Raw genomic sequence first — 11391 nt, 5'->3', positions numbered from 1 at the left:
TTCCGTGTCAATTTGCTCACGTTGGTTTCTCGAGTTTGCCGTGGTTGTTTTTTTTTTTCTGGCTTAAGTGCTGTGTGTCACGCGCGGTGCGACGATTTGGCATTGAAGTAGCTTTGCTTACTGAAGCAGAATATATGTACCATATGAGTATCTGTACGTGATCACTATTATCACAGCTAAATGTACCTGCCCCGATAACATTTGCTTCTGTTATAGTGATGAAACAGTCGAACATACTTAACCTGGTGGACTACACTCGAGTGGCTGTTTTATTGCCATTGTAAAAACGCAAGTTAGTTTGTCAAGCAAATCATCTTAAAATTCTTTTTGTTCAGATATTTGTTTTTGATATATATTCCTCTAAAGTCAACGTACCTGTTGAGCGAGGCGCATTCTGGAAATGCATGAATAAAATTTAAACCTTTGCGACGGAAGACATTTGCCGACAGAAGACACTAACCTATTATAAAACAGTTTCATCGTCTTCTAAGTTGGGAACCTCATCTGCTGGTGCAAGTATGGTGAATTCATTCACGGTTGTGCAAATTTCTGCATTGGGAACCTGGCTGCTCCACCAATGCATCGATCTGATCAACTGCATAAATGGTGTATGGAGCAATTCAGTTTCGATGCGCTTAACAGTGCATTGAACTACGACTTAGTCACCGTAACCACATTTAACGAAAACAGAAGTTGTCAGTGAACCAGGTATAACGTTATTTCTTGGGTAGAGAACATGTATTTTAGTGCTAACTGTACCGTAACCCTACAGGGCGGAGAGATAGGTATTTGTCTCATCATTACCATGTGCGTCTGATGCCACTTCTGAAACATGGACAGAACGCATTCCATCTGGCTGTGAATGAAAGAATTGACCAGAACGAATTTATTTTACCGCGATTTCGGCTACGCAAGCCACCAGTGCATTGCACGCCGGCATATTTTAGATGTCAAGCGTCACCCCACAGGAACAAGTGCGGATTAGCAGCCACTCCTGATTTGAATATCCACCTACCGCTTGACCTACCAAGGTGTGTAAAAAAAAAGCCATTTTACCAGCTATGGCTTGGCCCTCCGCTTACCAAGGCGTACTCGTTTATGATTGCATGAATCGACAGCACTGCCAGCGAGAATTGTGGCTATGAAGAAACATTTGCAAGCCATCTGCGCGCCTATAGGTGGTATATTATGTAGAGGAAAGTGTTGTGTATTGCGTGCGAAGCACTGTAAAGCCGAAACCACTGTCAGAGCAAAAAATAGTTGGACAGTGTTCCCAACGAAGGCTTGTGCTAAAGGCAGCCGGAGCACTACTTCACTTGCTGTGGTCCAGCGCCCTGCAATAGAGATCAGGGCCGCTAGATCAGCGATTATTGCGCATTAAAAACGTATAAATGCTGCGGTGGTGATGTCAAATTGAAAAGGCGATAAACTATTTTAAGGTATTGGCTACGTTTGCCTTTTTAATTCTATCGCCCTTGTTTCTAAGGTGGACTCACACATCCGTACGACTAGATAGGATTTGATAATGACGTGAACTGTCCCAGAACTTCATTCGCAGACACTCTTTTGGCTAGTCATTTTGCTCCTTTCTTACTTTTTGAAATTATTTTGTCCACTTCATCATAGCACAGCCGACTTGCTTCTGGTTAACCCTCCTGTCCTTCCTTTGTTTCTCAACAGCCGCTGGACATTCAGGTGAACCACCTACTCACTTTGGCCAAGAGTGTGGTTAAGCCTTCTACTTGTGCGAATTCTTCTTGTTGTAGATTTTCTAGGGCATAATTCTAGGGACCTCTGCCGTGCTATAGCCGTTGAAATTTCTAAGGTGGCAGAAGCGGAGGGACGGGGGAAGCTGGCTCGAGCATTAGTGAGCCACCATGCTAAAGCTGGCCTCAAAAGATAGCTCGAGTATTTTGTTCCTGACAACTTTTCTGCCTTCGTTGTCGAAGAGAAAGAATCTGTCGAAATGCAAAATAACTTTAGGAATCTTGCTTCTCCAACAGAGATAAAAAAGCTGGCTTAGCCTCGATTGCTCGTTGCGCAGGTGTTTCTACTCACAGTGTTATTATGGGTAGCTTAGTTACACCGCAATTAAACCTATACTAACGATCTGCCGTACTGACCAATATTATTGTAATTCTTCGCAACTGATATCAATTTTATCCATCAGCTTGCCGTTCGCCCCAAGTAGTACGAGAGCTTAGAATACACATATTCAGAATAAAGTGAGTTTAGAACACACCGAGTTCACATAAAATACGTAGCACGTAAATCTGGTTAGGGATTACTAGCGACTGTTGCGCACGTGCCTTATTTCCTTCCTCTTCTTCGCACAAACAAGCATGTTTAAGTGGATGGGTTGCTGTGTATATTTCTCATGTGATGGTTTATTAAATTTTCAACAGGTCAAATTAAGTGTTGCGAATATCGTATGCTCAGAATTTACATAATTGCGATTTCCGCTTTTGCGATTTCATGCATATATACAAAAACATTTGATGGAATGACGATTGGTAGCAAGTAGGTGACGGCGAACTTCTCTTGTTGCTCAATTTTCTATTCTGGCAGTTTGCACTGCACCCTGAGCAGCTTAGTACGGCTTCGCATAAGGTCACTCATTATCTCACTTCCACCAAACCGTGCACATACCTGCATCAATTTCCGGCGCTTATCTCACTATCTACATTCGTACATTTTAACTGTCGAACACTTCGCATATATTTTGCTTTGTTACTTCTTTCGCCCCTTCTTTACTTTTTTTGAGCTGAGCATTCCCGCTCTTTGCAATAGCAGAGACACTGAAGTACCAGCAATTAGGCCAGCGGGCCGGACCCCTCGGGTCACGGCTGTATCGACGCTACTAATTGGCGCAAACAATTTCCGAGAATGATCATTAGCAGTGAGAGATCAAGAGAACAAGAGCCCTTAGGGAGGTCTTGGCTGATAATGTTCCCAGGTCTATTTTCCTATTGTTTCCATCTTTTTCCCCGCTGCTCCGTCTCCGTTTCTGAGCACCATAATAGTCTCTATTTGCTCGCTTGTCGCACTTTGTTAGTTCCTTCCCTGTTGGCTTTGCAGCTATTATGTGACCACAGCAGGCCAGTGAGTTGTCCAGAACGTATTGTTTGGCTGTCTGAAGACAAGATTGGGACTGGCAGGCATTAACCAATGGAATAAGCCACACGAATCACAAACCATTCTAGTGGATGGAAACATATTGCGGTGGTGCAAAAAATATGCTGCGGCCAGTGAAAACGGAAGCATAAAAGAAGCACTACTAATTATGGAATCTTTGTTTCCTTTACAAAAATACTCGGCTATAGTGTGTAGCCATGCCGCTGAAAGTTTACGCATCATACCTCCAAACCCATCGATTCGCGTATTTACGCAACGTAGGATCATGAACTGTAGAAGGACAATATTTAATTTTAGTTGCAATTACTGATGACCATATTGGCGGTAACAGAGCAATTTTGTATATTTTCGTACAACATTGAAATGTAAAGTGAAAGTAAACAGGAGATGTATGAAGGAAATATCGCCACAAAATGTTGGGGAAAATGCGTATGCCTTATTTTAACAGTAATATATAGCCTAATATTGCGCGCGTAAACACAACAGTGTACATCCTAGAACAATTTAAGAATGCATGCAAGATATTTTTGAAACAGGCATCCTAATAAAAGCTTTTCACAGGGTCTTCAAAACTCTCAGTTCTATGGCCTCTAAAACCAACAATGGTACGCATTCTACTTTACCTCACGTGATAAGCACAAGTACGCGTACACATCACGAAATGTGCATCGAATCATGAACATGCAATTCCATGTTTGCCTGAAAACAAGATTTCGTGTGACACTGATATTGAAGTAGTTTTTTCTTAAGAAAAATATTTAAAATATTATTATTAATATTAGGATTTCCATTATTAATGATATCGTTATGGTTGTGAAACCTCGTCTGCTGCTCTGACTGTGCACCTCCCAAACATCGGAGCACCACACTCTAAAAACAAAGGGAGTGCCGGGCACTCTCTTTGAGGGAATAGCGGCTTGTCCCATATTTCACTCTCTTTTCGAGAGTAGATCGACCCTCTTTGAGAGAGAGTACGTCAACTCCTGTTGACAGAGTTTTGTTACCCCACCGCCAGGGATTGCTAGTACTCTTCCGCAGAGTGATACTACTCTTCCACTTCTTCTGGAGGTTGAGCTCTTCTGGAGAAACTTCTTTGTTTCCCACTCTTCTGGAGGTTGAGCTGTATCATGCAAAATAACATGGAAAGTGGTCACATGGGAGCATGACACTATGCCATAATGTTCGTTTCAGTTGACTCTCTTGCCCTACAAGTCAGTGCTCACTGTGACCAGTGATGGAACAGCAGTGTCTGTGTGATTTTCATCACACTTCTGTCCTATGCCATCTTCACCAGAGTTGGCGGCACATAGATACCCAAATTTCGATGGTGTTGCTTTCTCAGGTGGTTGTTTTTGAGTTGCTCAATATCAGTTGGCACTTCAGCTGCATCAAACTTCTTTTTTACCTCTTCAACAACAACATAAACAACAATCTTATGACACCTGTGTTGTCCTTCTAGTTGCCTACAAAGACCAGTTAATCTAGCAACAACACTGACAGTCTCTACTATCTTCTAATGGGGAACAGGTGTGTCCCACCATGTGTTCCACGATGTTACCGCTATGTGGGCTGGCTGGGGATGCAACAACTGTAATATGTTTGCATATTTTAAAGTGATGCTTGTACTGTGTTATAACACCTAACTTAGTCTTGCACTTGCTGCACAAGCACACTGGCTCACAGTCGTGGTGAAAAGCTTTTGTATGTTGAGCAAATGAGTTGTATGCACTACAAAAAAAGTCACAGTGATAGCACACATGTTGCTCTACCAGGCCTGGTGCGGTTCCTTCTGACACTGCTGCTGATGCTGACACACTGCTGTTTGCCTCGTACACTGTAGCAGCTGCAGTAGACATGGCCGTCTCTGTATCTATTGCTGCCGTGCCACCTGTCATGGTAACTTCAGGTGGTATCGGGCTCACTTCTGCAACAGAGATGTCGTTTGCCCCTTGAGGGCTTTCGTCATCAGGGCCAATAATTTCGTAGGCATTGTCTCCTGCATCGAAGAACCAATAAGAACAGCCTGAATTAATAAACATAGCTCTAAATAGTACGGACATCAAAACTTAACCACAAGCTTTGCACATCAGTGACCAGGCTTAAGGAATAATACTTGCAGGAGGAGTTACACAATTGTGTGCGTACATTACAGTTAAGTCTCATTAGAAGAGATACTCAAGAGGCACGGGAAACATGTCTCTCGAAACCAAAAATTTTAAAACACTGAGGAGCCAGACTAGATCACCTTATTATGCATCATAACTAAAGTATGTTTAGATATATCTGAAGGAATAATTGCTCAGGGTGGCTTAAAGGGCCCCTAAACCACTCCTTGATCTTTTTTGAACATTTCAAGTAAACCTGCGCATCAAAATCAGAATGCCGTCACAATTGACGATGCCAAATGCCACAGTGCGTAGCACTGTGGGAGCACCACAATATGTCGAAAATGACCCCGTGCACCTCTCTGGACCTATCCTGCACCCCGCAATTTGTCCTGACATCACCAGGCTGTCTCTGAAGAGGTCACCAGTTTCCGGTGCTGTCGATTGGTCGAACGAAAGTGTACGACTGCCGGCAAGGCCTGCAAGCAAATACACACTCCTTCTTCCTCGTCGCGTTGCTCGCGATGCCATTGTGGGCAGCCAATGGGGGCAAAAAACAGAAACGCCAACAGAAGGGTCTCCCTATGAGGCTCTTTAACTAGAGTCACTATACAGTTCCATTGTATTGGCAAGGTCATTAGCGCCACCCCTCGCAGGATGACGGGCCTGCGCGGCAGCAACAGAGCTCGTTGGTGATGGCCTGTCCCGTAACATTTGGAGGTGTACTAGGCGAGGAAAAGACGATACTGTCCAGATGGCGTGTACCAGATCAAAGAGTAAAATGAGCGGGGACTACTTTTCGATAATCAAACACGAAGCTCCACTATTACTGCACCGTTTTGAAAAATTCTCGTGGCTACGTGTTCGTTGCCTTAACATGTACAACTGCAACATCGCAACTAAATTTCACCCTCGGTGGTTTAGGGGCCCTTTAAAGAAGACATTCACAGCTTTTTAGTGCCTGTAGATTGTGTTAGCTTCCTCCCTAACTTCTGGAAGTTAAACATTTCACTTTGCAAGCCTTGTTGCTCGCAGTGCCTTTGAGGTGCTCTTAAACGGTCGTCAGCTTCAACTGTCGACACTTTCTGCCCTGCACTGTCCTCGTTGCCCTCCTTTTCTAGTTCATGCTAAAGAGACATGCGCACTTGACCTGTGTGAGGATTGCGTGATCTTTACGCCCTTCGGAGCACACAAGGTGCATGAAGTGAATGTGTCTGGGTTGTGTCCCTTCGAAGTAGTGAATACTTAAAAAGTCGTTAGTAACAAAGGTGACTCTTGTGTACAGTGTTGTTAATGCGGCAAACCAACCAAACCATTTTCAGATGTCTCTTACAACCAAGTGTATCTTGTAATGAGATTCTAATGTACTGAATATTTTTCATCTATGGATCATCTGCATGTACATATAGTCACAAAGACATGCTGTGTGAAATGGCGAATTAGGAAAAAGCTCGTAGTCCTACTTTTTGTCCCTAACATAAGCAGCTGATAATAATATGATAAAAAGCAGGTCATGAGGCAAGCATGGAACATAATCCTTCAGCTCTAAACAGTTTTTTAGGCCCGCATCATTCCCTCATGACATAAGGAAACAACTTGATTGCAGTAATGGCTGCATGTGATCTGAGTTGATTGAAACAAACAATACGTAAGGTTGCCCTGTATGTAATTTTATCAGTGCTTTTTAGATGTCCTGCTGGCGATCCTGGCTGCACAATGTTTCTCATGCTTTTTGGCATGATTCCTTTATTTTCCACTCCACTCTTTTTTCTGGTTTTACCCCCTTTCCCTTCCCCCTTGCATAAAATAGCACACCTGAAATATCAAATCTGTTGAATTATTGTGTGTATCATACCTGTTAACATGCGGGCTTCTCTGTGATCTGTGTTGTATTTTTGCGCTGTGCAAGTCAATTCAAAATGAAAGATGGAATGTGCCTGATTTTAGTTTAATTGTGTGTGTGTGTATGTATATATATATATATATATATATATATATATATATATATATATATATATATACATATATATATATATATATATATATATATATCTATATATATATATATATATATATATGTCTCTCTCATGTTTTGAATAATATGTACATTCAGGAGTGCCTGCATGCTCTTCTCCCCTGCTCCAGTGACGAAAAGGAGAGCCTTTTTATGTAGCATGGTAAAACATTCAGATGTTTTCGCTGTGCCCATTACATCACTTATAATATGGATCTGTCACAATACAGAGTAGCAGTGGTCTATAATACTAACTCATCCCAACAAAACTATAAATTAGCACATACCGACATGCTGTGAAACAGCTGTTGCGAAGCCGCTGGTGCTGGCAATTTCCGCAGCCCTGCAGTGGTACAGCCCAGTGCCACCTGTATAGTGGCAAATGCATATGCATGTTAGCAACTCACTAGTTGCTGATGGTTTCATAAGCTTTACACTACACAATAAAGTAACCTAGACAACTTTGTTGCAACAAATACACATAATTAGGACACCACTTAAAGAATAACACGATTAATTGCCCCCAATCTCTCACTCACTAAGGGATAACACTACTGAAACATCGGTGGAGAGCTCAGATTAACACAGTCCATAAAGGACAAGCTTTCTTTGAGGAAAACAGCTATAACAACGGTTAGTTTTCTTGATCATCTTATGTGCTAGTTTTGATTTAAATGTCATGCAGTACTATAAAATATGAAGTGCCGCATTTCTAGCAGCAGAAGGCGTCATCAGCCTCATGGTACAACTGATTTTTACACTGTTTGTGTCAGTGAGCCGACACATACAAAGAAAACCGAATTCACACATACATATACAGTGCCAAGTGCACTCCTCCTTCTGAAAACGCAGCCGCCAGTTCCAATGCTGCTGAAAGGAAAGGTTATATAGAGTGCGAGACTGCATGGAACTACCACTTATGACTGTGAGTGTATGATCTGCTGATTGGAGAGGTAGTCACATGCTATTTCTAGTCTCTTTTAGAAGCATTACTAAAGGATGAATTAAAATCTATTCATAAGTCATGAATTTCCCGCATCCACGGTTTGGTTAAATAACTTGTGAGAAAAAGACATGTTTACCTGGAAGAGCAATCTTTTTTCCTGCTGCAAAATTTTCCTTCGAATTAATGAAATAACTTTACAGCGTCATAATATATTGTGTTTCTCGCAACTACTTCCCAGCAGTGGCGAGTTACAGTGTTTATATCTGACTCATTGGGCGACAATACTGCCAAACACAAATGCTTCACGAACACGAGAACACGTCCCTCGCAGAGAATAGCAACCATATATGCCTCTGTGAGACATGATCGCACCTTTGTGGTCAAAATGTACATTAGAACGACACCACCATCTGATTAAAAAAAAAGCCTCAGTACAAGGCAGCAGCCAACTGCATAATGTAAAATTGCAACTGATGTCCGCTTACTGGTGGCCTGTGTTCGAGCCACTTCTGGCAGTTGACTGGGTGCTGAGAAATGCACGTCCTGGGTTGTCCCTACAAAACATACAGGGTTATGTCAAATGTTGGAAATATATATACACCGGCATTTCATAAGTTGCAAAACAAATGAGTAAACTAATAAACTGTAATGTAAACAGAGTACACATAAGATAGGCTGTCAACTGGTAATGCATTACGCGAAAAACCTAATGCATAGGAACGACTATATGTATACACACGAAGCTGACATACAATTCAATTCGCTCTAGGTTTTTCTGTGCAGTATATTCAAATTATTATGTCTTGTGGTTAGAGCAAAATTAGTGTAAATTACGCACTAAATTATGTACCCTGGAAAACTTTTCTTCAGTATGCACCTGTGCGCGCTTCGAATGAGTAGCGTTGTAAAATTTACGTACATGGCATTTAACATGGTTGCTGAACACGGATTTCCTTTGCCCTGTGCCCTGTGACAGTGAGCTACATATATCTGCCCCCTCCCCCCCCTTCTTTTTGTACTATCCATACTGCGTGCCATTCCATTTATACGCACGTCAATAAACCTTACGACACAGAAATAAAAAAAGCGCCAATCACCCATGCCTGCATGTTGTAGTGGGCCTAACCTAACCAAGCATGGGCTGTTGCTTTTTATAGTAAACACAGGCACCGTGCTCATTGCAAGTATGTATCATGTCACTAAGCAAATGTGCAATTTCATTGTACCACTATTTTTTTATCACATGGATGTATCTGTTGAGAGGCAAGACAAAAAGCAGTCACCTCTCAGAACTAATCAGCTTTTTTAAAACACATTTCTTACTTTTCAATGACACTTGCTGCTATGTGTTTGTCTCCAGAGAACATACTTGATTTGACTTTCCAATCGGAGACATTACATAAATATACCATGTTAAGATGACTGCCTGGAGCACGTGAGAATTTTCATCTTGGTGTAACATACTGTATCTTGATTTTGGTTACATTTGTTCAAATGGCACACCCAATATACCCACATACTAGTTTTCTTGTCCAAATTGCATGGCAATGTATTTTGATTTTTTGGCATTGGCTCCTCTGCACTACGTGAAGTCGCGCCGCACTGGCTCCTTCACATCCTCGTGTCCTTGCAGCTGCCTTCTTGAGTTATATAAAGCGGGTGCCTGAAAAATATCATATGCAAAAGTCAACATAAGGGCATGGTGCAAAACAACATCAAGACAGTCAAGGCCATGGCAATAAAAGAAAGTCTTAGCTCTTACCCCCGTATGCAGAGATGCAACTTAAGTCGAAGCACATGCTTGACTTGATTTAGATGACGCCTGGCGTTAACGTGCCCAAAGACGCTCACTGCGTTTCCTTCGGCGCGTTCCCGATAGGCGTCACTCGGATCAAGTCAAGCATGTGCTTCGACTTAAGTTGCATCTCTGCATACGGGGGTTAGTCTTTTTAGTGAAATGCATGCAAAACATCCAAATGACCGCAACAGTCGACTGCTAAATTAACTTCAATTTTAGATTTACACAAAAAAGAAATACCGGACAGTTCATCCTCGTTCGGCACGAATGTTAGAATACTCCTGCTAATGAATAGAATATTGGTCATTTTCCGACATCATAGGTCTGTCATGAGCCTGGTGTATCGCAAACACCATTTGTGACACATCCTAAGCACGTGCCCAGTGTGCCCCCCGCACCATCCCTGGTTGTGCCACTGCTGAAGCCATAATTTGAGGATTATAGCTGCAACATGATGCTCAGTAGGGATGAAAATATTGTCCTTCAGTTCAATGGATATATGGATGTGCCTATAAAAAAGGGCAACGAGGCTTGCTATGGCAAGCTTACCCACATTTCAATACTAACAAGAAAGTTCACTGCGACCTGCATCTAAGCTTACTAAAAGGCATGAACTTGTTTTCATGTATGAGGTGCACAATGGAGTTCATTTTTGACAGACCCGACTACTGCTGCACTTTGAAATCTAGCATTTGAGATTCTTGAAGGCATGTAAATGTTGCAGTTAAACCGCAGTTATTGGTTTATTACACCAACCTATTGTTCTGTGTACGACAGACTGGTAACACGGAATTAAAGCAACATTTTATTTTGATATTTTATTTCTCTATTAAAAATATTCAAGCGATAAACACATTTTGATCTGCCATGCAAAATGCACACAAATAGCAAAATGCACACATTACGCTTGTAACCCCCAAAGGAAGGCTGATTTAGCTATTCATATGACATAACTCTGACACGCCAACTCATATAAGCAAATGCACAGGCATGTCCAAAACAATAAGCGTATGCAAAGCGCCCTTGCAATTGTAATTCCACACAGCAGCCGTTATATTCGATGCCGATGCATAACTAGCTGCTCCACAATTCACCGAGTTCGTAGACATAAACATCCTTTCAGTTTCGCACCATGCATGAACACCGCAACAGGAGACAAAACCAGACCTACCTATAATCACACCATTTCAATACATGAGCAAAAACAGTTCAGTCTTAGGGATAAACACTGTGAGAGCGATTTAGCGCGCGACGGCGACGAGCGACAAAACGGGCCGTCGCTTGAACAGATGGCTCGGTTCTGGAAATCTAGAAATCATCGCTCGTCGCCCGAAAGTGCTATGAGCGACTAGCCAATAGCACGAAGCCGGAACTAGATGTACATCGCTCAAAT

General features: G+C 42.1%; 1 long non-coding RNA gene across 1 annotated transcript; it reads right to left on the bottom strand.

Moving 5' to 3' along the window:
- Positions 1-4514: 4514 nt before the first annotated feature.
- On the bottom strand, positions 4515-9798 carry LOC139059166 (uncharacterized). The gene is made up of 4 exons (XR_011513973.1): positions 9721-9798; positions 8686-8754; positions 7542-7622; positions 4515-5131 (listed from the first exon to the last, which is right to left on the bottom strand). It is a non-coding gene; the product is annotated as an uncharacterized lncRNA (long non-coding RNA).
- Positions 9799-11391: the final 1593 nt, after the last annotated feature.

Source organism: Dermacentor albipictus, chromosome 1 (assembly GCF_038994185.2).
Source record: "Dermacentor albipictus isolate Rhodes 1998 colony chromosome 1, USDA_Dalb.pri_finalv2, whole genome shotgun sequence".
Taxonomy (NCBI): domain Eukaryota; kingdom Metazoa; phylum Arthropoda; class Arachnida; order Ixodida; family Ixodidae; genus Dermacentor; species Dermacentor albipictus.
Note: the sequence above shows the minus strand (reverse complement) of the source record. Positions and strands in the feature narration are given on the sequence as shown.